The 6,325-nt window shown below is 32.7% G+C and overlaps 1 long non-coding RNA gene across 1 annotated transcript in view; it reads left to right on the top strand.

The window, feature by feature from the left end:
- Nucleotides 1–856: 856 nt before the first annotated feature.
- The window catches only part of LOC129223207 (uncharacterized), a 25,376-nt gene continuing 19,907 nt past the window's right edge, over nt 857–6,325 (top strand). Inside the window, exon 1 of the long non-coding RNA XR_008580624.1 lies at nt 857–1,095. This is a non-coding gene — a long non-coding RNA (uncharacterized LOC129223207). The remainder of the gene's footprint in view (nt 1,096–6,325) is intronic.

Raw genomic sequence — 6,325 nt, 5'->3', positions numbered from 1 at the left:
ATGCATGCTAGCATCTCATTTCGGGAGTTAAAATAGTGTTCTAGAAGTTAGGAAAAAAAACGGTCCAACTTAAATAGCTTAACAGAGCATTTTGTTTTACATTTTCATGTCTATTTAATTGTACACAGCTACATGTTTTTTATTTTTGCTTTGTCTACTTAGTTGTGTAAGCCCCATCTTATACGTTAACGGTAATATGGAGGAAAGGAGGGGGAGGCTATGCTTTTAAAGTTTGAAAAAATGGTGGTTTCAAAAGAATTTAAAGATGAAGCAGATCACGTTTTTAAACTTTTGCTTTTTATGTGTCGTATGTATGATTATTTTATATTTACTCCATAAGCTCTTCAAAACTTCGAATTCTTGCAGTTTAGCATTAACTACGAATGAAAAACTTTTCAAGTGCCATTTTGTTTTCTTAACCTACTCTCTGCTTCGAATCAAGATAGATGCTGGTGCATTTAACACCCGTCATGTTGCACAAGGCCAGATTCGGTATTTTTATGAAAAAAAAGTAGGATTTTAAAATAATGAGAACAGGGCCCACCCCCAACAGGAAATCCCTTCTAAAAACACTCCATTTTCAGACATGAAATTGTAGGACAAAGAAAATTGCTCATCACTCAGACAACAACTATATTTAGCTTCCGATGCTTTCACTTTTACTCGTCTACCTGTAAGGGGCACATCTGGAAGCACTTAACCTGCTTATTCGAACGTGAAATCCAATTCACACTTCAACACTCGGCGAAGGATGCGACATAACCCCACCTGCTAACCCCCCCCCCCCTTGGAGCTAAACAAACGAAGCTGCCAGCTAATGAGATTGTAGAAAGTGAAGAAAATTACCAAAAAAAGAAAGCTTCGGGCGGCGGTTTCTGGCTACTTTTGATGCGTCTAAATTTAACGGGGAAATCGATGGATGTTGAATAATTGCATATGGCTTAAGACATACAAATTGGTATTTTTGGAATTCTTCTGGGGCACGAGGAAGGAGGTGGTGGACCCCTGCAGTTGAATCGTTTCGAAAAGTATATAAAGATGAGAACTGCATTATTCAAACAGATAACAGGAGATACAAGCATTTTGGAACAACAGGTAAGAAAACAGTTGTTAGCATAAGTTGCACTCGCCAATTTTCTTCATTTATTCAACTAGAAAAAGCATTTCTCCCCTATAGGCCAGAAAGTAAGGTGTGCAGTTTTTGCTTTAGTCTGCGTAATTACTTAAATTCATTTAATAATTTTTGCCTTCTATTTCAAGTAGTTCCCGGAAAATGTCTCTAATTTTTTTTCTATGCAAGTTCTACAGTAAGCGCTTGCGCTTCATTGATATTATACAAAGAACTTTTTCGGGGAATCCTCTAAATTACTAGCCTTAGAAATCCTATGGAAAGTTATTCTAAAAAAGCTTTTCTTGGAAGAGCCACGAAAAGCGAATGCGATTTTTAGTACAGCATAGCTAGTAACAAAGCCGGTAAGCTGCTTGGGTTTATCAATAGATCTATTTCAAATAAATCTAAAGAAGTTCTTCTGCCCTTATATAGAAGTTTGGTAAGACCTCATTTGGAGTATGCTGTTCAATTTTGGTCTCCTTATCTTAAGAAAGACATTAATGTATTGGAAAGGGTTCAAAGGCGCGCTACAAGGCAAATAAATGGACTTTCTCATTTAGACTATGATTCCAGACTTAGAAGGCTAAAAACGTACAGTCTTGAGCAAAGAAGAGACCGAGGGGACATGATTCAGTTGTTTAAATTCATTAAAATGAAAGATGTTACGGGGCTGAAGTTTAGCACTGAAAACGGGACAAGGGGTCATTGTTTTAAGCTATTTAAATCTCAGGCTTACATGGATATTAGGAAAAATTATTATTATAGCAGGGTAGTGGAACCTTGGAACAGCTTACCGGAAGAGGTGGTAATGAGCACGGGAGTAGATAGTTTTAAGAGGGCCATTGATCTTCACTGGGGATTTTATATTGACTAGGATCATTCTAGCTGAGCCCAGACCCTGTTGCTGGTCGTCACTTTTGTATTTGTATTTAAATCCCAAGAAATTCTGTTACAAATCAACAAGTGTTGAACAAAAGATACTATGCTTGATACTATTGAAGGGTGTTCCTATGAAACTGGTAGGACTTCTTTTAAATCAGATAGCAAAACGGATAGAAGTCCAACAGTAAGTGCATGTACTTTAAATGAATTCCGCCTTAAAAATCGAAAAAAGGGGTTTCATAGGAATCCTACAGAATGCCATGCTTAAAATGCATAGATAATTATTTGAATATACTAATGGATAGTTATTTACATTATAGATAATTATTTACTTGTTCATAGATAGATAATTTGTGAAATTCATACGGTGAGCGCTTCGAAAAAAAAATTAAATATGAGAAGTTGCTAGTCTTCGGAGTATTATTGAAATGTATCTTGGAAAAACAATCTAAAACAATTCTTGGAAATAATATACAAAATTATGCTACAGATTTTCTGTAGTAAAAGTTTCTGCTGCTTGAATTTTAAAGATAGGGAGCTTAATAAAAATCCTACGAAGTAAAAATCTTAGAAGTAATTTAGAAAGTTGTTCTTATACTACACCCGCTCGAAAGATGTTGAGTATAAATTCTACAAATTACAAGTTTTAGAAGTTCTAGAGAAAGTTTTTGTTAGAAATTGTTTGTAAAAAAACCTCTCAAAAGAAACCCTATGAAAAACAGTATTTGATTTTATGGAAATAATATATAAACAAATATTGAAATTTCTAGCTAGGGAAGACATTATTTATAAAAACTACTAAAATCTGTATTTTGAAGTATTTTATGATTTTGTTCTGTAATAATATTGCATTATGAGAGTATTAAATTCGTTCAGAGAATACTTAATTCTAAACACGTTATGCTTCGATTATTTTGTCACATTGACTAACCAATTTTTTCATTATTATCTTTTCAACTCTTTTTGAAGTACTTAAGGTGACTAAAGATCCAAAATTCTCTACTTTTTTAACAGTTAATTAACAAGGTTTTCCAAAAACTTTTCATACATAATAGACCATTAGAAATGCTTTTATTTTCATTTCAAGTATAAGTTAATTTATTGCTAATCGTCGAAATGGAAGGTTTTATAACACGATAAGAAAGGTTAACTAAAAACAAAGATGATTATTTCCCTTAACCTTTAAACTTTGGATTAACCCACACGTTTAAACTTTATTTTTAAAATAAGTAACCTTTTGGTGAAGACTATATAACAAATATGTATTTATGTCTAAAACTTTAATTTTAAAGCATTTAAAAACACTATGCATTGCAAGCTTGTTTTTGAAGTATGTTTCTATAAATGTATTTATTTTTTTATTCAATTTTACTTGTTTAATATATTATACATTTAATTTCCCTTCTCCCCTTGGAATTAAATAAATTAAAAACTTTAAAATTAGGTTTTTGTCATTTGATCACACGAAAACATTTTTAGTTTGTTATTTTTCAAACATACAACTTCTTAAAAATGGCTGCTTGTGCGGTTGACAAACATGTGTACCAACATCATAAAAATGAAAGACAGAGACGGCGATATTTTGCATTGCAACAGTGTACCTCGAGTAACAATGTGCTCCACCTTACCCTAGTCTATTTATTAAAATTTAATTTTATTTCTATATTCCATTCAGTTATTTTTATCTGTATTCTTTTTTTTTAACTAGTGGTACCCGCACGTCTTTGCTCGTAATAGAAAATTAAAAGGTTTTTTGGTTCATCTGTATATTTACAAATAATGTATGGTGAATTTTCTGGCCAATTTGCTTGAACCCATGTTACAGTTCTACGTTATGATAATTTTGTATCTCGCCAATTGGCTTGTGCCCATGTTACGGTTCCACGTTATGATAATTTCGTGTCTCGCCAATTGGCTTGTACCCATGTTACGGTTCCACGTTATGATAATTTCGTATCTCGCCAATTGGCTTATACCCATGTTACGGTTCCACGTTATGATAATTTCGTATCTCGCCAATTAACTTGTACCCATGTTACGGTTGCACGTTATGATAATTTCGTAATTTACTCGTCCATCTTATGATAGTTTTGTTCTTAAAATTGGAATAGAAAATGAACCACATCAAATTTTCGAAAAATCGCTTCGAGGTGCACACCCCCATGCTACAAACTAACTTTGGGCCAAATTTCATGAGAATCCCCCGAACGGTCTAGGCGCTATGCGCGTCACAGAGATCCTGACAGACAAAGAGACTTTCAGCTTTATTATTAGTAAAGATAACCCTCTTAACTATGCAGCTTTTTAAGCCATTCGAATTTGATGAAATTTATTTTAATTTTCTTTTTATTATCAAAAGTTTTACGTTGGTTATAAACCATGAACATTATTGTTTTCCAAGTAAAGAGACAAAAACAACTTAATTACTGTTATTATTTAAAATATTTTCCATCATGTAACCTAAGGATCATTATTTTCTAGTACAATTTTTAACATCTTTTAAGCCGAAAATGTTTCTAGTTTTAATTAATTTCTTTAAAAAACACTTTCCAAGATGTTATCTTCTAAAAGTGCAGAACTATCTACAAGAACTTGGACGCAGTAGATTAATGAAACTTGTTCTTGTTGTGTGCCGCAATTAATCTTATCTCTTCCGGCATTTCGAAACCATTCGTTCTAAATCTTATTACTTTGAAAAATAAATCTGCCAATTTCCCAAATGAAATATGATAGTTCGAAAAGCTGTACTAGTTAAAGGGTTAGTTTAATGGACCTCCGAATGTTGATGAATAAATATGCATTCATTACTTTACCAGAAAATATTTTGAATGTTTTCAGTCAGCATTTGATCTTTGGCAGTCTCAAGATAACGAGCTGATGTGTGCATCACGTCCTTTTACTCCAATTTAATGACATTTTCCCGTTATTGACAATTTTAATGTGGTTCGATAGTTTACTCTCTAAATATCACCAACAGTGGCCAAATTGGAACAGATTTTTTTTTTTTAAAAAAGCCAAATTGGTGACAAAACTTGGCGATCAAAAGACTGGCGATGTATCGCCAAGTGTCAGACAAATTATAACACAACTTGAGTTTGCATCGAAATTAACAATTATCTCCCCCCCCCCCAAAGGAGCATAAGACCCCTTTAGGAACACCCGAATGCAACCAAAAATGAAGGTGCACAACTAGGTCCCACTAGGAGTCTATGTAACAAATTTCAACTTTCTAGGACATACCGGTTTTGAGTTATGCGACATACATATACACATACACACATACGCACATACGCACATACATACGTACATACGGTCGTCACGAGAAAATTCGTTGTAATTAACTCTGGGGGTCGTCAAAATGGATATTTCGGGTGTCTGTAGGTTCCTAGGCATATATCCACGTGTGGTCGGGTTGAAAAATAAAAACTCAACATTCATTCGGGGCTGAGAAAAATAGAAATTAAGGTCGATTTTTTAATGAAAATTTTTTTGCGAATACAATACTTCCTTATTTGTAAAAGGAAGTAAAAATGAACGAAATTTGCACAACCTTATATATTTTATATATAAAAATAACAAATCTCATATAGAAAACGTCAAAACTGACAAAAAGCATTGAAGGTAATAATTAGTGGAAAATAGACCAGAGGGAAAATCAGAAGGCTCAGAATGAAGCATCAAAAAAAAGAGAAAAAAATACGAAAATTTTTTCAGGTGGAACTAAAAAATATCAAAATTGCAATAATCGCCAAGATGCCGAAATTTCACCTAAGCAATGCTTCAATTGTCCGCTGTTGCTGCTGCAATGCATAGTAAGGGGTTTCAATAGTGTTACCATGTTAATGCACGTAGAAAGAAAGCTCGATTTTTAAAAATCTGTACCGTCGAAGAAAAGCAATTCAGTAATTTGATTTTTTAATGACTGAAAATGCATATATCAGTAAACAATTCAGTATTCTTAGATTAGTTTTAAATAAAAAATTGTTGTCTTTAAAATAGAAAAATCTGAATGCCTTTTTTCGAAATCATGAAAACTGAAAGTTTCACTCCATGCATTATGCTGAGCTAAGTAATAGGCTAATGTAAACAAAAAAGGTGTTAAATTAAACAAATATATCATAATCAAATACTATACACCCTTTATTCAAAAAAAATTTAAAAGTTAGATATTTTTTAACTTATAAAACTTAAAATTTCATTAAAAAAAACTGAGAACTGAGGGTATAATTTGTCATGAAATATTTTTTTCACATATTTTAAGTCAAATTGCTGTATAAGTTTTAAAATAAGTTACAAAACACATTCTCAGAAAACTTCAAAGCAATAGACCAG

The sequence above is a fragment of the Uloborus diversus genome, chromosome 1, assembly GCF_026930045.1.
Source record: "Uloborus diversus isolate 005 chromosome 1, Udiv.v.3.1, whole genome shotgun sequence".
In the NCBI taxonomy this organism is placed as follows: Eukaryota; Metazoa; Arthropoda; class Arachnida; order Araneae; family Uloboridae; genus Uloborus; species Uloborus diversus.
This window is presented reverse-complemented; position numbering and strand designations above follow the sequence as displayed.